Raw genomic sequence first — 22,978 nt, 5'->3', positions numbered from 1 at the left:
TGACCTATAATCTTATAAATTGGATTCAATTTTCTATATATTTTAGAAATGTTATATCAGACTCCCAAATGTGAACATTGCTTCCCAGTTTCCTGTTTTCCTTCTAATTTTGGCAGCATTGGTTTTATTAATGTCAAAACCTTTAAATTTAATATAGTCATAATTTTCCATTTTTCAATTTATACTGTACTCTATTGCTTGTTTGGTCATAAATTTCTCCCCTTTCCAAAACTCAGATGGCTAAGAGTATTTTTTTAATCTATTAATTTGTCTGTGTGATTGCCTTTTATGTCTAAATCCTGTACCTAGTTTGACCTTATTTTGGTATAGGGTGTGAGATATGGATCTATCCTTAGTTTTTGCCATACTACTTTTCCAGTTTTTCCAACAATTTTTTGTTGAATAGTGACTTCTTATCGCAGAAACTAATGTCTTTTGGTTGGTCAAATAATAGATTCCCATAGTCATCTACCACTGATTCTTTGGCCCTTATCCTAAACCATTGGCCCATTACTCTATTTCTTAACCAATACCAGACAATTTTAATGACTGCCTTAGTCTGCTTTATAATATAGTTTTTAGATCTGTTAACGCTAGATCACCTTCCTTTATGTTTTTTTATCAGTTCCCTTGGTATTCTTGATCTTTTGTTGATCCAGATGAATGTTTTTACTCCTTTTTCTAGCTCAGTAAAATAATTATTTGGTAGTTTGATTAGCATGATGCTGAATAAGTCATTTAATTTGGGTAGAAATATTATTTTTATTATATTAGTGTGTCTTAACCATGAGCAACTGACATTTTTCCAGTTGTTTAGATCTGACATTATTTGTTTGAAAAGTGTTTTGTAAGATAGATTCCCAAATATTGTATGTTGTCTGCAGTTACTTTATTTATTTATTTTGAAAAGGGGGTTGCAAGGAAATGGGGTTAATGACTTGCCCAAAGTCACACAACTAGGTAATTATTAAGTGTCTGAGATCACATTTGAACTCAGGTCGACTCTAGGATTGTGCTCTGACCACTGTGCCACCTAACTGCCCCTTTCTGCAGTTACTTTAAATTCTTCTGTCTAGCTCTTGCCCTTGGGCTTTGTTGTTCATATGCATAAAAATGCTGATGATTTATGTGGATTTAGTTTATATCCTGCTACTTTGCTGAATGTGTTAATTGTTTCAAGTAATTTTTTAATTCTTCAATTAAATCTTCAAGAAGATTTTTCTAGGGTTCTCTAAGTATACCATTATATAATCCTTAAAGAATGAAAGCTTTTCTTCCTCATTGCTAATTCTAATTCCTTAAATTTCTTTTTCTTCTCTTATTGCTAAAGTTAAACTTTTTAATATTATATTAAATAGTAATGGTGATCATGGGCATCCTTGTTTCACCCTTGATCTTAATGGAAATAGTCCTATTTATCCCCATTACATATAATATTTGTTGATGGTTTTAGATACATATTGTTTTTTATTATTTTAAGGAAAACTCCATTTATTCCTATACTCTCTAGTGTTTTTAATAGGAATGAATATTGTATTTTGTCAAAGGCTTTTTCAGCATCTACTGATATAATCATATGATTTTTGTTGACTTTATTATTGATATGCTCAATTATGTTTGAGTGTTTTCTGAATATTGAACCATCCCTGCCTTCCTGTTATAAATTCTACCTGATCAATGTGTATTATCCTAGTAATAATTTGCTGTAATCTCTTTGAAAAAAATTTATTTAAGATGTTTATTAGGCCATTTGATCTATAATTTTCATTGTTTTGACTCTCCCTGTCTTAAATATCAGCACCATATTGATAACATAAAAGGAATTTGGCAGAACTCATTCTTCTATTTTTTAAAATGTCTTGTATAAAATCAGAATTAATTGTTACTTAAATGTTTTGTAGAATTCATCTGTAAATCCATCTGGCCATGGAGACTTTTTCTTAGGGAATTTATTGATAGTTGCTTCAATTTATTTTTCTGGAATAGGGTTATTTAAGTATTTTATTTCCTCTTCTGTTAATCTGGATAGTTTGTATTTTTGTAAATATTCATCCATTTCACATAGATAGTCAAATTTATTTGCATACAGATGGGCAAAATGTCTTTGAATTATCACTTTAATGTCCTCCTCATTGGTGGTGAGTACACCATTTTCATTTTTCATTGATAATTGGTTATCCTTCTTTCTTTTTTCAATCACATTAACCAAAAGTTTATCTATTTTATTTGTTTTTTTATAAAACCAACTTTTAGTTTTATTTACTAGATCAATAATTTTCTTGCTTTCAATTTTATTGATCTCCTTTTTCTCTCTTTTATTCATATAAGCATTTAGAGGCATACAATTTACCCTAAAAACTGTTTTGGCTGCATTCCACAAATTTTGGTAAGATGTTTCATTGTTATCATTTTCTTGGTTGAAATAATTGATTATTTCTATGATTTGTTGTTTGATGCACTCATCCTTTAAAATTAAGTTATTTAGTTTCCAATTAATTTTTGGTTTATCTTTCCAAGACCCTTTATTATATGTAATATTTATTGCACCATGATCTGCTACCTTTCTCAATTTGATTGTAAGGTTTTTATGCCCTAGTACATGGTCAATTTTGGCATAAGTGCCATGTACTGCAGAGGAAAAGACATATTTTTTTCTATCCCTGTTCAGTTTTCTAAGTTTTCTAAATTTTTTAAGATTTTATTCACCTTCTTGACTTCCTTCTTGTTTATTCCCTTTACATATTCCTAACAAAGAAAATCTGTATAATGAAACAAACACCAGGTTTGACATCAGGAGACCTATGTGGTAGTTCTGAGTCTCTCACTAATTAGCTATCTTACCTTAGGTAAGTAATACATCTGTAATATAAACTAGGTGTCTTGGCAAGAGTTTTTCCATTTTAACATTCTTTGATTTTGTGAGCTAGAGGAGAGATTTGGAGGTCCTTGAGATACTTGAATGAAAACTGAATATACCCCTCAGGTAGGACAGCACTCTAGGAAAGGTTAATGCATAAGGGTTCGTGCCTTGAGTGGAATAGGGAAATGATGAATGAAATATTCTCTAGATAATTATGGTCTGCTCTGAAAATCAATACAGTATCTTTACAATGTACTGGCATATGTTGTAGGACACTGAGAGTGGTGATTGAATAAAAAATGCTATATAGTGATTAGAGAGAAGCTTAGTAGTCCTCATACATCTTTCCATCATAGTCTGCTGGATAGAGGTGCCCTTAACTAAGGATAAAAGGGGTCTAGTTGCAATACTCAGTTCTTCCCAGCACCTTGCTCTCTGACAGGGAACTAATCCCTGAACCTCTCTGCATCCTGAGCCAGACCTGAAAAGAGGACTTCCTGAGGACAGCAACAAGAGGAGATTCAAGAGGGTACAAGGTCAGAGTAAAATGATTTAAAGCATTTTTGTGCTTCCAAGTGCAAGTACCCGAATAGGATGTAGAGGATAAAAACGTTAACTTTTACTTGTCTCAGAACTGAAATTAAAAAGAATAATAACTCACATTCCTTAAGGGTTCACAAAGTGATTTCCTCACAGCAACACTATAAGGAAGACAGGGCAGGTGTCATTATTAAGGCCAAATGCACACACTGAAACAGAAAATAAAAACTAAATGGAAACTTTAGATGAAGGAAATCCCTGCCCAGTTTCCCACAGCAGCTGTTCTAAACCTTGCCCCTCTTTCCTCAGATCCCCAGCCACCTCCCTTTCCCAAGTCTCACAATTGCAACAGATAACTGATACTTCTATTTCACTGAGAAAATTGGGACACTCTCAAAGGAAAGTTGCTCCTTTGACTCTACAACTCAAAAATTTCCAGATCTTTCAACCATTCACACCCTCTACCATTTAGTATTCCATTCAGGATATCCCCACTCCTTGATCTGACTAATTCTTCACCTTGTGAGCTCAATCCCATCCCCTCAGTCTTTCTCTAGAACCATAATCCTGCAATTATGCCATCTCTCATGCATGTCTAATATATCTGTTCCCTGGAGGTCTCTAAACAAAGCAAGGATTCATAGTTTTGGTTTGGGTTAGGGACCATGCTAATCTTCTATGTATCATTCCAATTTTAGTATGTGTGCTGCCGAAGCAAGCACTTGGTTTGGGTGAGACTACAGAGTAGTTGAGATCCCTTCCAATTCCAGAATTGTGTAATTCTTTGATTTTGTGATTACCATTTAAGAGAGAACTTGGGTCCCAGATCAATCAATTTGCCACGAGTAACACAGTCAACAAGTATTGTTGGAAGTGGGATTCCATATGGAAGCTCTTGATTTGAAGTCCATAGTATTCTTTTCCACTGCTTTGATTTCTGTGCCAGGGGACACAATGGAGTGGAAGGGGGGGAAGGTGAATTGGAATGAGTGAGCCTTCATTCTCTCTGGAAGTGACTCAAAGAGGAAATAACATTTAGTCTCAATAGGGTATAGAAATCTATCTTGCCCTAGAAGAAAACAGGAAAGGAAAGAGATGGGAGGAAGGGCTTGGGGGTGAAGGTGATAGAAGAGAAGGAAGATCATGGGAGAGGATAGTGGTAAGGATGAGACCCTCTCATCACAGAGATAGCAAAGATGAGGTGGTCAGCAAGAAAGCTCATGATTATATAGTGTTTTATAATTACAAAATCCATACTCAGATATTTGCATATTCATGTACTTATCTTCATCATCATGCCCATACCACCACCACTAAATGTAATCTCTTCTGGAATAATAGATATTGAAAGTGAGTGATAATTTATTGGAAGGCAGCTGAACAAATTTTGATGCATTAATACCCTAAAAAACCTGAAAAAACGTCAAGTAGAGTCATGATCTCAGGTAGGTCCTGCTAATAATAGATGGCACCACTTTCTTACCATCCAAACCCACACTATTCTTATCTATATATTCCCATAAAATCACCACAAAGTATCCACCTAAAATGCTGGAGGCCTACTTCAATCTCTTTTGACATGGAAAGTTCAGCTGTCAGTGAAACATTCAGCCTGTCCATTGATTTGCCCTCACTCTCACCTGACTAACCTATTTTATTTTACAACCATATATTTCTTTCATTGTTATCCTTTATTGTAGTTCTGCACAGTTTCTTTTTTTGTTGTGGATTTTTGGCTTCTCACATCCACAATGCACCTTTCTATTGTTCTCTAAACAAAATGAATCCTTAATTCTTTGGAGATTGTGAAGTTCTGTGTCTAAAAACCAGTCAACAGAATAGAGATTAATTTACTGACCAGACTTGACTCCAGAGGATTCATGATGAAATATATCTCTATAAATTTCTCTAAGTAGGGAGATAGTAAACAATAGATAGGGAATTAAGAATACACTATCAAATATAATCATAATATCAGGGTTTTATTTTATTTTTCTTGTGGTAACAGCACCACCAAACCTCAGTTTTGTATTTTAATATATATATATGTGTGTGTGTGTGTATATATATATATATATATATATATATATATATATATACATATAAAACAATAATCATCAAAACCATTTTGTATTGTTTTTACAAATAGAAAAATGGATCAATGGAACAGATTAGACAAGGAACTCAATAAATTGGTATTTTAAAAATCTGAAAACAGTGCTGGGGGAAAAATATAGAGGAAAAAATTCCCTACTTGATAAGTATGAACTTCTGGGAAAACTAAAAAATTGCCTGGCAGAAATTAGTCTTAGACCAACATATTATACCTTATTCCAGAATGAATTCAAAATAAATATGTGACCCAGCAGATTAAGCATTATACCATTAAAAATTTAAACAGAAGCAGATCATTTACCATTCATGACTATGAATAGGAGGTAAGCTATTATTTTTACATTTTATTTATTTATTTATCTTCACATTATTACAATAGTCTTATTACAAAAGTAAGCATAATTCCCCCTCCCCCAACAAAGATAGAGAAACCACAAGAAAAATAAAGTGAGAGAAAAAAGTGTATTTCAGTCTGGTGCAGATACCATCAGCTCTGTCTCCAGGATGGATTGTATTCTTTATCAGAAGTATAATATAGAAGTTGTTTCAATACTTTTCCCCACAGCTGCTATTGCTAGCTGTTTTTCCCTCCATCCTATTCCTCCCCACCCCCATTTATTCTATTCTCTCTCTGCTTTCCCTCTGTCCCTTCTCAGAACTGTTTTATCTGACTATCCTTTCCCATGATCTTCCTTCTCTTCCATCACCTTCACCCCCAATCCCTTTCTCCCATCTCTTTCCTTTCCTATTTTCCTCTAGGGTAAGATAGATTTCTATGCCCTATTGAGACTAAAAATTATTTCCTCTTTGAGTCACTTCCAGAGAGAATGAAGGCTCATTCATTACCCCCTCACATTCCCCCCTTCCACTCCATTGAAGTTTTTTTCTTGCCTCTTTTATGTTAAATATCTTAGTCCATTCTACCTCTCCTTTCCCTTTCTTCTAACATACTCCTTTCTCACCCATTAACTTCATTTTATATTATACTTTTATATTCAGTTCCCTCCTGTGTCTTGTCTATATATGCTCCTTCAAACTGTTCTAATAAATGAGAGGGTTCATATGAGTTATCAGTTTTATCTTCTTCTGCAAGAATGCAAACAGTTAAACATCATTAAATCACTCATAATTTGCCCTTTCCACACACCCTCTCTATGCTTCACCTGAGTTATGTACTTGAAGAGCAAACTTTCTGTTCAGCTCTGGTCATTTCAACAGGAAAGTTTAAAAAACTCCTATTTTCATTGAATGTCCATTTTTACCCCTGAAAAAGAATGTTCAGTTTTTCTGGGAAGTTGATTCTCAGTTGTAATCCAAGCTCTTTTGTCTTCCTGACTATCCTATTCCAAGCCCTATGAGTCCTTAATATAGATACTACTAAATTCTGTTTAATCCTGACTGTAGTTCCATGATATTTGAAATTTTTTCTTTCTGGCTATTTGTAATAGTTTCTCTTTGACTTGGGAGTTCTGGAATCTGACTATAATATTCCTGGAATATTATTTTGGAATTTCCTTTAGGAGGTGATCTGTGGATTCCCTCAATTTCTATTTTAACCTTCTGCTTCTAAAATATCAGGGCAATTTTCCTGGAAAATTTCTTTTAAAAAAATGAATTCTAGGGGCAGCTAGGTGGCGTAGTGGATAAAGCACTGGCCCTGGAGTCAGGAGTACCTGGGTTCAAGTCCGGTCTGAGACACTTAATAATTACCTAGCCGTGTGGCCTTGGCCAAGCCACTTAACCCCATTTGCCTTGCAAAAACCTAAAAAAAATGAATTCTAGGCTCTATTCCTGATCATGACTTTCAGGTAGCTCAATAATTTTTAAATTATCTCTTCTGGATCTGTTTTCCAGTCAGTTGTTTTTCCAATGAAATCTATCACATTTTCTTCTAGCTTTTTCTTCTTTTGGTTTTGTTCCATTACTTTTTGATTACTCACAAAGTTATCAGGTTCTTTTAGTTCTATTCCACATTTGAAGCAATTATTTTCTTCAGAGACCTTTTTTATCTCCTTTTCCATCTGGACAATTCTTTTTTTTTTTTAGATTTTTCAAGGCAATGGGGTTAAGTGGCTTGCCCAAGGCCACACGGCTAGGTAATTATTAAGTGTCTGAGGCCAGATTTGAACTCAGGTACTCCTGACTCCAAGGCCAGTGCTCTATCCACTGCACCACCTAGCCACCCCCTCAATTCTGCTTTTTTAAGATATTCTTTTCATCATTGACCTTTTGCACTGCTTTTTCCATTTGACCTAAACTAGTTTTTAAGATATTGTTTTCTTTATTATTCTTTTATATTTCCTTCATCAAGCTGTTGGCTTGGTTTTCATAATTTTCCTGCATTGCTCTCATTTTTCTTCCCAAATTTTTCCTCTACCTTCCTTATTTGTTTTTCAAAATCTTTTTTGAACTCTTCCATAGTCTAAGACCACTCATATTTTTCTTAGAGGCTTTGGATACAGAAGCTTTGATTTTATTATCTTCTGTGTGTATATTTTGATCTTCCATGGAACCAAAGTAATTGTCTGTGGTCAGATTCTTTTTCTTCTGTTGGTTGCTCATTTCCCCAGCCTATGACCTGATTTTAACTCTTTGTTAAAGTGGAGCTCTGCTTCCAGGGTGGAGGACACACTTTGCTAAGTTTTTGAAGGTTTTGGGAACCTCCTCCCCAGGGAACTCAAATCCTTCAAAGTCTTATGAGAGACTCTGATTGCTCTCCTGGCCTGTGTGCTGGTCTGTGAATGACCAAAAGTACTCCCCTCTGCCTTGGAGCTGTGAGGAGGGTCCCTTCTCTGCTATGGCACTATGGGGCCCTAGGGTATCACCTGGAACTGAGTATGAGCAAAGCAACAGATAGTGGAATAGTGGACAGACTTCTGCAGTCTCCTTCCCATCTGTGGGCAGAGTGCTCTGGAAGTAGCTGCTGGGTGGGCTCTTCAGAACTGCTTCTGGTTCCCATGCCAGGGCTGCACTGAGATCTGCACTTACTCTGGTATGGCAGAGTTTTTCTGCTGACCTTCCAAGTTGTCCTTGGCAATTCCTGGGCTGAGAAGTCTGGAAAACATCTCCGATACCACAGACCCAAGTACTCTCGGTGACAGACACTCTATAGGCTGTTCCTGGAGGGCTGGAACTCATTCATTTCTGCACAGTGTGGCCTGGGCTGCTCTGTAGCCTTTTCCAGCCCCAGTGGAACAGAACCTTTCCACAGATCTGTCAAGTTATCTTGGGTAGGAAAATTGTTTCACTCAGTCTTTCTGTGGGTTCTGCCATGCTAGACTTTGGTTAAAGTCATAATTTTAAGGTATTTAGAGAGGTCTGGGGGAGACCTTCTGCATAATTAACAATACAATTCAATAATTTTTATTACATGAAATTGAAAAGTTTTCTATAAACAAAATTAATGCATCCATACAAAGGAAGTGACCTTTGTATTAAATTTATAGAATAAAGGTTTGATATACAAGACAACTAAATGATTAACTAATGACTAAAAGTCATTCCCAATAGCTAAGTAGTCAAGGGTATGAAGAAATAGTTCTGAAAAGAATGGCAAACTCTTAATGTCCTTATGGGAGAATTTTCAAATAATTAATGAAATAAATGCATATGAAAGGAAGACTGAGAATTCACTTCTCACTTAACAAATTAACAAAGATGCCCAAAGATAGGTGTAATCAATGTAGGAGGGGCTGTGGAAAATAGACTTTCTAATGCATTGTTGGTGATGCTGTGGATCAGTATATTGTTTTAGAAAACAATTTAAAATTATGCAAATAAAGTAGTTTCAATGTCCATACTGTCTGATGCATAGATTCTATTTTTTTACATATACCTCAGGCAGATTATTGAGAGGAAATTTCTATAAATGACAAAATATTTATAACAACACTTTGTGGAAGCAAAAACTCAAAACAAACTAGATGATAAATGCATTATAATAAATGAATTCAAGAAATTAATTATATAATTGTTATAGAAAAGTATGGAAACACTAACACGAAGTGAAGCAAAGTAATATAAGTAAAGTCAAAAACCAGTATGTCTAATGACAATAGAAATACTCTCCTATTCATAAACAAGTCACAAAATAATTTTAAAGTGGATGTTGTAAAGTTATAAAGAACAAACTTGACCCCAGAGAAGAAATTTAAGAAAACACTCTCCTACTTCCTCTCCTTTACAGAGATGGGGAGACAGGTGTGGCACATGAAATTTATTATTTTTTCAATATGTTGATTGATATCTGCTAGATTTTTACCTCCTCTTCATTTTTCCTTCTTAAAAATTCTTTGTTACAAGGGAGGTGTTGAATACAGGGAGAAATCCAGATGATAAAAAACAGAAGATATAAATAATAATATACTAAAAAAATCAAAAGAATGGAATGTTCCCTCCATGCTTCAGAATCCCAAACACATCATTGGAAATTGCCAGTAACAGAAGAAAATCTTTAAACAATATTTATTGAATTTAATGTAACTATTTCATTTGATCTCCACAACAGTCCAATATCATATACAATGCAAATATTATTCCTATTTTTATAAAAGAGAAATTAAGGTTCAGAGTTAAAGAGAATTAAATGTTGTGACTCTAAGTCTGATGGTGTTTCTACTGTACTCGAATACATTTAAGCTCCTGCAGTTCACTAAAAAAGGCTATTATTAGAAGGCATTAGAATTATTTGGTTTGAAATTCACCACACTATCCAGACTCAGACTTTACCTCTATAAATGGTTGGTGGTTGATTATTCACAGTCACAATAGGCCAATTGCTGAAAATTGAACCCTTATATTACAGAAAATATAAAATATATCTGTTCTCATAGAATATTCTTGTTGTTACTCAGAGAACCAATAGAAAACAAACAAATTATATACCTTCTACAAATCTCTCATTATGAGTACAAAGGAAAAAAATAGACAAGGTTGGGTACTGGATCTCAATGATTCCCACCTTTCAAGTTAATTTTTAAAATCTTTTAGTTAGGTCCCTAAGTACATGTGTGAGGGGAGTGGGGTGGGAATTCATTTGAAACTAGTGCACAAACTCCTTCCTACATATCTTAGAATCCTAGAATTTTAGCTCTAGAAGGGATCCTACACAGTCTTCTGAAATCCCTTTATTTGACAAGTGAGGAACTGAATCCCAGAGATGGAAAATGACTTGCCCAGTGTCACCCAGCTTGGTTCCAGAGAAATCCTTAGTGCTCAGTTCTCTGATCTTTGTCCCCTGACCTCTGACTTCCTTTTTGTAGTGTAGCTTTGAATCTTACCGCAGTCCTTCTTTCAAAGTCAGTCTCAAAACCTTTTCACTTACTGAATGTCATTGCCCTTTCCACCAGACCCTGAACACAACTATTTACAAGAAGACAGCACAGTTGTTTTTATTTACTAACAGGCTCACACTCTGATGAAAGCGTTAGATATCTGAGAAATATTAGAACAAAAAGAATGTGATGGGTTGATAAGGAGAAAAAATAAAGAAGGGAAGAGGAAGTGTTAGAAAAAGAGAAGGAAGAAATGGGGGAGAGAAGGTGGAAGAGGAGTATGGTGAGGGAAAAGGAATAAAGAGAGAAGGAAAAGAAGCAATGAGAGTAAGTATAAATGGGGAGGAGGAGGAAGAAAAGGAGAGGAGGAAAAGAATATAAAGGGAAAGACAGGGTGAGAAGGACACACTAGGGAGGAGGAGGAGAAATGGCAAGGACAACATGGGGAGAGAAGGAAGAAAAACTGAAGAAAAGAGGGGGAAAAGTGAAAGAAGAAAGCAAAAGGGAGGAGTAGGAATAGAAAAGAAAAGAATAAATGGCAGTGGGTTATTGGATTGTACAGTTAAAGGAACCTTAAAAATTATACAGGCAAACTCCTTTACTTTCTATGAGAATCAACAGAAGACAATAAAGGTAAAATGATTTGTCTAAGGTAACACAAATAATTGAATAACAGTCAAGATTCAAATCCTGATTCTCTGAATAGAAGCTTAGTACAGTTTACCCTTAGAAGGATTTTCCCTAAGTCAGTGCTGCCACCATCTGAAATTTCAGAACATCCTTTGTAATTTCAGGAAACAAAATCCATGAGGCTATAAATTCCCCAAGAATCTTTTTCCTATTCATGTCATTATTAGCACACGGTTGCCTAGAAGTGGACCAAAGCCTGGGATGCTGAGCTTCACTAGGATCCTACTTCAGACACTATTTGGGTGCCCATAGGCCAGTCACTCAGTTTCTCTCAGCCATGAATTTCTTCACTTAGAAGAATGCAATAAAAACTAACATTTACACAGTGCTTTAAGGTTTACAAAGCAGTTTACACAGATTTTCTCAGTTGAGCCTTACAACAACCCTTAAAAAGGAAGCATTATTATCTCCATTTTACAGATGGGAAACTGAAGCTAAGAATGGTTAAGTGATTTACTGAGGTTCACATAGCTAATAATAGTTATGTGGTACAGTATATAAAGTACTAGTCCTGGAATCAGGGAGACTAGAGATCAAATCCATCCCAAAAGAATGTGATACTAGGCAAGTCATTTTAATACACTCTGCCTCAGTTTTCTCATTTTATAAATGGAACTAATAATAATAATACTTACCTCATCGAGTTATTTTAAGGATAGATAACATGCAGAGTGCTTGGCAAATCTAATAAGATGATGATGATGATGATGATGTCTAGACAGGAATCAAACTCGTCTTCCTGACTTCAACTTTCAGCAAGATGCCATAGTGATGGCACCCACCTTGTGAATTCTTAAGTAGACCAATAGGATAGCATATGCTATGATTAACAAACCTTAAATGCCAAATAAAAGCATGTATTAATATTATAGATATTATCATAGCTATAATTAGCTACCAGGTTAAAGGAATCACATTACCCTCAATTATTAATTCTCCTACCCAAATTACATATTGTAGTTATTAGAGTTGTTATTCAAAACTGTGATTTCAGCAATATAGGAAACAATTTTGGAAATTCCTTCATTAAGAAAGATCAGTAACTTTTCTGTAGATAATAATCTTAGAAAGTTTAAATGACTTAGCTATGGTCACACAGATCCTTCTGACTATAAAAATCATTTCGGACACTCACTTTTTTTTCCATATACATTTGCTACCCTGTCCATTTTGATTATATATGGTTTCCTTCCTCCCTTCCCTACATACCCCAGTGTCTTGGTGGCTGATATTGTTTTATTTTTGTCGTTGTATCTTCAACATTTTGCAAAGTATCAACATCTAAGAGATATTTAATTAATGTTTATGAATTAATCTGAAGTTACAAGGTATCAAAGCTATTGACTTTTCCTCTAAGTCTAAGAAGTATTAGAGGCAGAATTCTTATACTAAGGACATGACCTGTGTTCTTTGCTGTACTAGCATGTCCTTTTCATCAAAGGTTCTCTCTATGGGGGAATTGTACTCTTTTCTATGTCTCTGATCTTGTCATTGTCCCTTATTTGACCTACAGGTCTGACATCTTGTCTTAGTGAATCTACTTTCAATCAGTTCTCTTTGGGGGAAAGTAATGGAAGAGGGGGTTTCCAGACTATGGAATACAGCAGAAAAGTATTTAAATTTACAATCGGATATTTTGTTGTTGTTCAGTCATATCAGTCATCTCTGACTCTTTTATGACCCCATTTTGGATTTTCTTAGCAAAAATTCTGCAGTGGTTTGTCATTTTCTTCTCCAGGGACTTTTTTAGATGAAGAAAGTGAGATAAACAGGATTAAATGACTTGCTCACAGTCACACAGCTAAAAAGTGTCTGAGGCAGGATTTGAACTCAGGAAGATTCATCTTCCTGATTCTATCCCCTGTACCATCTAGCTGCAGTCAGAGAACTTTGGCTTCAGTTCTCAGCTTTGTTACTATTTCTATGACCCTGGACAAATTACTTCTCTTTAAGCCTCAGTAGAGGGGTTAGACTCTATAAAGTTCTGAGATCCCCTTCAGATGGGCATCCATAATCTTGAGAGTCTATGTTAAGTGGGTTAACTGGATAGCAAATCCTATAAGTTTGAAGAAGGGAGAGAGATGGCATTCCATTATGTCCCCCAACAAATAAAAGAGAAGAAAGACTCAGAGCAGAAGACTTGAAACACTGGAGTTATGAAGACTAAGGTATAAATTCTGCATTTTTATTTGCTGTTTAATCCTGATCAAGTCACCCTCTCTCAGTTGCAATTTTCTTAAGTGTAAAATGAAGATAATATCACCTATGTCACACAGCTTTTGTGAGGATAAAATAAAATGAGATAATATACCTAAACTGCTTTGCATAATTTAAAGCACATTATATTATTATCCATCTGAGCAGTTGTACTTTTGGTTAATTAGCACCGGATAAACAGGTTTTTTTTCTGCATTTAAACTTAAGGTTTCTACCTAAACCTGAGGCAATGTGGCATGGGGGTTAAAGGGTTGATTTTGGAATCAGGACAACTTGGATTTGACTCTTTCTTCTTATGGTTATTGATTTAGTGACTATAGACAAATCAGTTTCCCAATCTGTAAAGTAGGGATAGTTGCAACTGCAGTATCTGACCTAGTCTATTGTAAGATTCAAATATGATCTTGTACTTCAAATGTTTTACAGGTCTCAAGGCACTACATAAATATTAGCTACTACTAACACCTTCAAGTGTGCATGTGATAAACATTCACTAAGTACCTACCATGTGTGAGAAACAGTTCTAGAAATTGTGGGATAGAAAAATGAGTAAAACAAACAATCCCTGCCCTTAAGGAGTTTACAGTCTAATAGCCTAATAGTCTAATAGCACAGTGGATAGAGTGAGGAAGTTGTATTTTTCCTAGTTCAATTCCTGCCTCAGACACCTTTTAGCTGTGTGACCATGAGCAAGTCATTTAACTCTGTTTACCTCACTTTCCTCATCTAAAAAAATCCCTAGGGGGTGGCTAGGTGGCGCAGTGGATAAAGCACCGGCCCTGGAGTCAGGAGTACCTGGGTTCAAATCTGGCCTCAGACACTTAATAATTACCTAGCTGTGTGGCCTTGGGCAAGCCACTTAACCCCATTGCCTTGCAAAAAAAAAATCCCTGGAGAGGAAAAGAACAAACAACTGCAGTATCTTTGCTAAGAAAATCCAAAATGTGGTCATAAAGAGTCAGATATGACTGATGAAACAAATATATGTGCAAATTATTATAATATAAAACAGAAAAAGATATGAGATATAAGAAAAATACAAGAAAAGCTACAGGAACAGAGAAAAAGAAAAGATTTCATCCAGTTGGAGGTGGGAATGAGGTGTCAAAAATCTCATGGAGCAGGTAGCATTTGATCTTGACCTTAAAGGCTGGGTAGAATATTGATATGTGGAGATGATTTGTAAAAGTAATTGCTATGAAGGAGGAAAAGCTTAGATACCACAGGAGAAGTAAAGTGAATAGAGTACAATAAAAACTAATTCAGGAAAAGAAAGTTGCTAACTGTGGGTTTCAATTGGGAGGACTTGTGGCAGTTGGGTCCTGCTCAGAAAAATTTGTTCTAAGATGTGCATAAGGGGAGCTATAAGAACATTGTAGCTACGAGTCAACAAATCAGATGGTATCTGTCATTTGGAGATTGGAGTATTATGGATAGTAAAGAGAAAAAAATCCAGGAGGTGACAGATCAACTGGCCTGCCTCCAGTTCTGTGAAATTGGTATCTCTATCCATCATGAATTTGCAGTCTGCTCCCTATGCTTGGAATTCACTCCCTCCTCACTTCCACTTCTAAAAGTCCCTAGCTTCCCTTTTCATTTCAGGTCCTCACTAGAGGAAGACTTCCCTGATTCCCCTCAGGTATTCCCTCCTTCCATAAGTAATAGTGTTTTTATTCTCTGTTTAAATCTTATATTTCCTGGTAGAATGTAATACTTTGAAGACAGGGACTGTTTTGTTGTTTGCTTGTTTGCCTCTAACATAGTTTCTCATACATAAAGGGTGGCTAGGTGGCACAGTGGATAGAGCACTCTCCTTGGAGTCAGGAGGACGGCAGTTCAAATCCAGCCTCAGACACTCTACACTATCCAGCTGTGTGACTTTGGGCGGCTTTGGGCAAGTCACGTAACCCTGACTGCCTCACATCCAAGGTCATCTCTAATCGTCCTGATTCATATCTGGCCACTGGACACAGATGGTTCTAGAGAAAAAGGTGAGACTGGTGACTTAGCACAGCAGCCCCTCAGTCAAATCTAATGCATATTCTTATCTTGACATCACCTCCCTGATGTCATGGAATTCTTCAAGAGCAAAGGACAAACATCATGATCTCATACATAGTAAATATCTATTATTTTCTTAGAAGACAGAGGATTAAAAAAGCACTATAGATTGAAGTCAAATTTTGGAGAACCTCAAAGTAAGGATAGGAAGTGTGGTCTTTATTTGGTAGGTTAAAAAAAGGAGGGATCAATGGTTTTAAGTAGAGGAAAATCTTGATCATGTCATACTTTGAGAAGAGTTGACTAGATTAAGTACAGGATAGATTGGAGAAGGGAGAGATAGAAGGCAAATAGGAAGCACTTATTAAATGTTTGCCTAATTGATTGAGGTAGGAAGATAAACAAGGAAGCTTATGCAAATTCCCAGGCAATTAACATTATCATCATTATCATCATCATAAATATGTATATAGTTATTATTATGTTCAAGGTGCTGTGCCAAGCATTTTATTTTATTTTATTTATTTTTTTAGGTTTTTGCAAGGCAATGGGGTTAAGTGTCTTGCCCAAGGCCATGCAGCTAGGTAATTATTAAGCATCTGAAGCCGCATTTGAACTCAGGTACTCCTGACTCCAGGGCCAGTGCTCTATCCACTGCACCACCTAGCTGCCCCTGTGCTAAGCATTTTAATCACCTCTAGGCGAGTTTTCTGATCATTCCCATTGCATAAGTAGAGAAACTGAAGCACAGACAGGTAAAGAGACTGGTCTAAGTTTGTACAACAAGGCAATGAGAGTCTTTAGCACAAATTTATTAGCATCAGCTTTTATTCCATGAGTTTCCTCCTGTAAGTTATTGCAGAAAAGAGAGTTGCAACTCATTGCTAGGCCACTGAAATAAGCCCCATTTCTTGTACATTGGGTTCTCAAGGAACCCAATTTTTTGACTAATTAACCTAGGATGATTATCAGAAGTCTAGGTCAGTGCTTCTCAGACTGGGAAAATCAGACAGAATCTCAAAAGGGACTTGTGGAGGCCAAAGCTAGAACACTACAAATAAATTATTTGGTGACTGTGGCAAACTATAAGAAAGAAGATGTTGGCCTTAAGGTTCTCTCTCTGCCCCAGTCCATGAATTTGCCTCTGTCTCTGTCTCTTTTTCTGTCTCTGTCCCTCTGTCTCTGACTCTGCCCATCTGTCTCTGTCTTTCTCTCTGTCTCTCACTCTTTCCACCAGTCATAAAATCAGACTTGGGACCTTGGTGACTTAGCATTTGGGCAAGTGGGAGGATAATTAATCTCCTGACTACTTCTAGCTATGTGCTAGCTTGGGTAGCAAGAGATGGGGAGGGGCTGGCTTTGAAATGAATTAAACCCCTCATTGGCTGCAGTGCTAAAGAACCCAGTGACTCGGTGGACCTTTAAAAAAAGACAGCTTTCAGTTGAGTCTCTTTTTCTTTGATTCTCCCATATAAGTAGGGAGCTCTGTCTCTAGACACCCCAAAGTGATGTGGGCTATGCTCTTTCCTTCTATCTCACTTCCCTATGGAGCATGAACTCAACTGTGCAAAACTGTTCCTCTGGTTGCTTTTTTCACTGTGTTTTCTTTCCTAAGTAGATGATCTGATATCAACCTTGAGACACTTCAGTACACATCTTGTGAGTTTGAGAAAGATGGACATCCTGAGTTCATTAGTTTAGAGAAAACTAGAAACCTCCTTCTTCAAGAACAAAGGACAAACATCATCATCATCATCTCATACATAGTAAATATGTATTATATACTTAGAGGATAGAGGATTAAAAAGACTACAGATTGAGGTCAAATTCTGGAGAACCCCAAATGTAAGGATAGTAAGTGTGGTTCGGTAATTACTTCATCATCTTTTTTAAAAAGATGATATCAATAAGGAGATGAACCAGGTGAAATCTCCAGAAGATAGTTCTAGTATCAAATGAAATGGGAAGTAGATGGGGACAAATTAGTGACAACTACATTTCAAGATCTGTAATGAACTTTACACAAATTATATCATCTGATCACAAAATTCCTCTGATATAGATGCCATTTTCAAATAAAGAAACTGAGACTAAGAGACATTAAACATATTGCCCACAATAATCATCTGAGGAAGAAGTCAAAACCAGGATTTCCTGACTATAAATCCAACCTTCTATAATGATTGCACCAATCATAGGGCCTCTCAAATATTGGAGACACTGGAAGATTAGATGAGGAATTGACAGAAAAGTGGAAGGGAAATTTCCTATTGGGAAAATCAGACCCATAATTACACTTATATAAGGAAGCCTAGATAAGTAAATAAATAACCCAGACCAGTGCACACCAGACCTGGAACTATTCTTCAACTTAATACTTTAGAGCTGCCTCACTTGATAATCACAATCCTGTGTGATGAGTCTGATTCTATAGTTCTTTGAAGCCATAGCCCACATGAGTTCATTCATTCATTCAAATACCCATTTATTCATAAAACATTTATTAAGTACCTACATATATAAGGCATCACGTTAGACACTGAGGGAGATAAAGTTTGCTGTTATTGTTCAGTTGTGTCTGACTCTTCATAATCTTGGGGACAATAACATGCCATGGAGTTTGGGTGGTAAAAAATCAGCGTGGTTTGCTATTTCCTTCTCCATTGAATTAAGACAAAGAAATGTTAAATGAATTTCTCAAGGTCACACTAGCAAGTTTAAATATATAGTTTAGATTAGACTTAATCATAGAACTCACAGATGAATCAGGGATTTGATACAGACATGAGAAACTACAACACAATCATACATGATAAATCCACAACAAAGTACTATATGGAAACTGATGGGTCTGGAGCATGCGGTAAGATGCAATGGAAAGAATGGCAAGTCTAGAGACACAGGACCAGGGTTCAGACCTTAATACTTAACTGCGGGTCCAACCCTGAGTAAGTCACTTAATTCTCTGGACCTCAGTTTCCCTACTGTAAAATGAAGTCATTGGACAAGATGACTTCTTACATTTCCTCCAGCTTTAAATCTATAGTATTATAAAGTAGTCATGTAGATGTCATATGATTCCCAAGACTCCCCTTATTTCCACAAGATCTGCCATTTAATTCTGGATAATTTAACATAGACTAAGGATAATAATGCTGATTCCTCAACCTTCTGAGACATGAAACTGTCATCCAGGAAAACCCATTTGTGCTTTTTTCATTTCAGTGAATAGTGCTAAATGATATCATGTCGCTTCTGACTGAGAAGTTTCTCTTTTCTGGGCTTCAGTTTTATTATCTGTAAAATGAATACTAGACTTCTGGAGTTCCTTTTATCTTATTTGCAGAGATCTCTAAATTACTTTTAGGTGTCTTCATGCCCACATTTCTAGAAAGGCAACGTAGCTCAACAAAAACAAGTATGTCAAAATTCTAATTTGGCTTGAATCATCCTAATCTCCCACCAAGACCATTTCCCCATTATAAAGCAAATACTTAATATTTAGATGTATAGATAGAATACTAGACTTGAGTTAGGAAGAGCTGAGTTCAAATCCTGGTTCTGACACTTATTAGATATGCCAGCCTGGTCAGTCTGTGACCCCGCTTCAAGGCTAATATCACCTAATCCTCATGGTTTTGTGGTACTAAATTTAGGCTACATTTAGGCTATATCTTGGACTGTATCTTGTAAACTTTAATGTACTATGATGCTAGTTATTACTATTATTAACATAATCATCTTTATAATTGCTTTTACTCTCTTGCATTCCAACACCTTAGAGTTCAAGAGAAAGGGAGAGACAAGTTAAAAAGTTACATAGTCTAACTCCTCCTTGAAGAGCAGCTGATCTTTCATTCCAGTCTGGCAGTCCTGTGGCAATTGTTCACGTCTGGTATATTTGGTACTCAGTGAACACCAGTCCTTATGGGTATGCCTCCTCCAGACAGAGCACCACTATAGTGACATGGAAACAAATGGATTCCAAAGGATGTGTGGGTTGCTTCCAAGAAATTGTAAGTTTGGAAGGAAATAAAGAAACGTCTGAACACTGGGCAGGGTAAATGCAGGTACAAACAGTCCCCTCCTTGCCCATCTTTCTCCTCAGCTGCTACTTCCCTGTCATCTGTTACTGGATCTTAATGTGGCAGCAATCTGACTCCAGGATGGTTACAAAATTGGTTGATTTATAACCTGTTTGTTAGAACCCACATTTCCAAAAGGAATAATTTAGTGCCTGCTGTATTTTAGTCACCACAATCCTATAAAAATACATGACTATTTCTCAATTCATTCTTAAAGAAAAATCTTTTGATATGCACACACTACTTTTGGTCACAAAAAGTCTATGTATAATAAATGATGCTTAATTAATCTTCATTGCATTGAAATGAAAATTGAATTCTTCTTAAATTGTGATTTTTTTTCTTAAAATACAAATATAGACAATATGAATGAATGGAAGTGTGGCAAGGAGTTGAATATTTGGTTGTGTGGGTTTAGGGAGGGTGGAAGAGCAGGGAGGTGTATGGAAGGAAAATGTCAGTCTCTGGCAAACCTAGTGATGACTGAGTGGAAGGGGAAGGGAGGAGAACCAGAGCTCAAAGTTTGGCCTTACACATTAATTCTGCCTCCAGTGGGGCCAGAGGGAGGATGGTTGCTATAACCGAAGATAAAGCCACAGTGCCATCTACTGGGAAAATAACGACTCCATCCCTTCTGCTTCCCAACTTGGATCACTCTGAGCTATGAACCTGTCTTGCCTGCCTGCTTGCCACTCATTCATCCAGCAGGCCCAGGTCTTGCCATCCTATGTCCTGATCCATCTCATCAAGGTAAGACCCACTTCTTCCTGCTTCTCAAGATCTCTCTAAGACTTTTATTCTTGTGTTCCAAGAAGAAAGAATTTATATCATTTGACAGTTTTCCTAAAACTGGCCAAGGTGTTGTGGGGGCAGACAGTCAACTAATACCTCAAAAGTAAGGAATAGTCTCATGACACGTTGGGTTCTCCCAATGACTGCTTCAGTGGATAGAATTATATTACTTCTCCCTCTTTAACATATTGGGGGATGAGGAAGCATGACCCAAGTTTCAAGGTCTCAGTAAAGAAGGGCGAGCTGTGTGCAGTAATATCCAAGTAGTGATGGTTTGCATTATTTTCTTAAGGCATTCCCAGGACTGAAGCAGAGAAAGCTGCCCAGAGGAGAGTTCTGATTTCAGGAGATGGGGCAGTAGAGATGGGGAACTGCTTAGGAAATCAAAAACCTTATTAATGCTAATGAATTTGCAAGCCTTCAGAATTTATGTAAAGGAGTCCTGAAAAGGAACAAAGTGACTCAGAGATGAATAATAGGTGGCAGACTCCCTGAACAGTGTGCTCCTTTGTTAGGAATCATTAGAAATCTATTAAGCATGGTTAATTATTTTCTACTGCAAATAAAGGTGCTAATAAGCTAGTAAACTTTTCTCACTTTTATAGAAATAATTAGAGTCAATCTTTCTTTTACTAAGTGTGGTCATAAAGGAGAAAAAAACTTAACCAACATCCCCACCAGCTGCATTTTAATCAGCACTCTCATCCATTTCTGTCATGACAGAGGACTAGTTTATAGCACATCATTATGGTTTAACAAGGAAAACAGGATTGTATACACCTGCAGAGCCCCACCTTGATCTAAGCCCAGAGGTAGTATGGAGTAGAATGAGTAATGGATCATGTCCAGGAGTTTTTAGGTGCAAAGTCCTGGCGGTACTGCCAATAGCCATCTCTTCATTTGACTCAGACACTACTTGGGTGACTTTGGGCAAGTCATTTTACTTTTCCTCATGAGTAAAATGTAGATTATAAAACTTGAGCTTATCTACTCCCACAGGGGTATATTGGGAAAGAGCTTGTGAGCCTTGAAGCCATAGAGTAACATGAATTGTTATTTTGGAGTCTGGGGGAAATTAGGTAAAGATTGGAAAATATGGAGTTTATAGTAGAACAGAAATAATATTGGCTTTGGAGTTAGGATTCACATCCCATAAAAATTTGTGCCAATTCTTGAAGCAAACTTTTTTCTTGGAATGATTTCCATCTCCTCTTACTTGAAAGTTCAATACTCTTGTGTTGAACTCAACTCCTCATTCTCATTCCAAATGACTTGCTGTTCTTTAGTCACTTCAGTCCTGTCTGACTCTTCATGATGTCATTTTGGGTTTTCTTGGCAAAGATACTCCTATCTATCCTCTATAATTAATCAGTACAAATTTACATGTTCACCTCCTATTGTCATTAAAATATAAATTCCTTAAGGGTAAGGATTGTTTTTACTTTTCTTTGTATTCACAGTATTTAAAAGAGTCATTTCCTCCTTCGACCCATTTTACAGTAGAAATAGACTTGCCTAGGGTCACATAGTAAGTGTCTGAGGCCAGATTTCAGATTTTAACTTAGATCTTCCCGACTTCCAGGTTCAGCATCCTCTACATGAATAATTCATTGAAAGTCTTGTCATTCAATGAGCCAAAGGAACCATGATGTAAATGCCATCTACCTCCAGAGAGAGAGAGAACTGATGAACTCTGAATGTAGATTGAAGCATAGTTTTAAAACTTTATTTTTATTGTTTTATTTTGATTGGAAGCATGGAGGGATGTTTTGGGTTTGGGTTTTTTTGTTGGTACACAATATTACTAATTAATTAATAAATATGTATTCCTATATGTATAATTTGTATAATAAAAATCAAAGTATTTGACTTCTTTGGGAAGGGCAGGAGGGTCAGAGAGAATTTGGAACTCAAATTTTTTTTTTCAAAGTTTTGAGGATTTATTATACAGATGTGCTACACTTAGCCACAAGGAAAACAACCAATCCGGAATGACAAGAGTCCTATAGCACACAATCATGAGGCAGGGAGGCGGGATCTGCATTAAAAGATGGTTATGTCCTTTTTTGCCAGGGAGGTGTGTCAAATAGAGTCCTTTATCAGATGGTAGAGCTTGTAGGGCGGATGATGTCTGTCTCCTGAAGGATTCTGCCTTCCCAAGATTGTCACCAAGGGGCATTCCATCTCTGCTCCTGTGGCCGGCAGAGTCTGGTTACTTGGACCTCTGCCTCATCTTTCTCCTTTTGCGTTTCAGCCTACCCATTCGCTTCTTCCTCCACTTGGCTCTCATGGCGCAAAGGAAGTCGACAAAATGGCGCTAAGAAGAGGGGGAACTCAAATTTTTAAAAGAATGATTATTAAATATATTTTATGTGTAATTGGGAAATATTTAATGAAAGAAAAAA

General features: G+C 36.4%; 1 pseudogene; it reads right to left on the bottom strand.

Annotated features, from left to right (window-relative positions):
* Positions 1 to 4,022: 4,022 nt before the first annotated feature.
* Positions 4,023 to 4,122, bottom strand: LOC141510633 (U6 spliceosomal RNA; annotated as a pseudogene).
* Positions 4,123 to 22,978: the final 18,856 nt, after the last annotated feature.

Source organism: Macrotis lagotis, chromosome 1 (genome assembly GCF_037893015.1).
Source record: "Macrotis lagotis isolate mMagLag1 chromosome 1, bilby.v1.9.chrom.fasta, whole genome shotgun sequence".
Lineage (NCBI taxonomy): Eukaryota > Metazoa > Chordata > Mammalia > Peramelemorphia > Peramelidae > Macrotis > Macrotis lagotis.
Note: the sequence above shows the minus strand (reverse complement) of the source record. Positions and strands in the feature narration are given on the sequence as shown.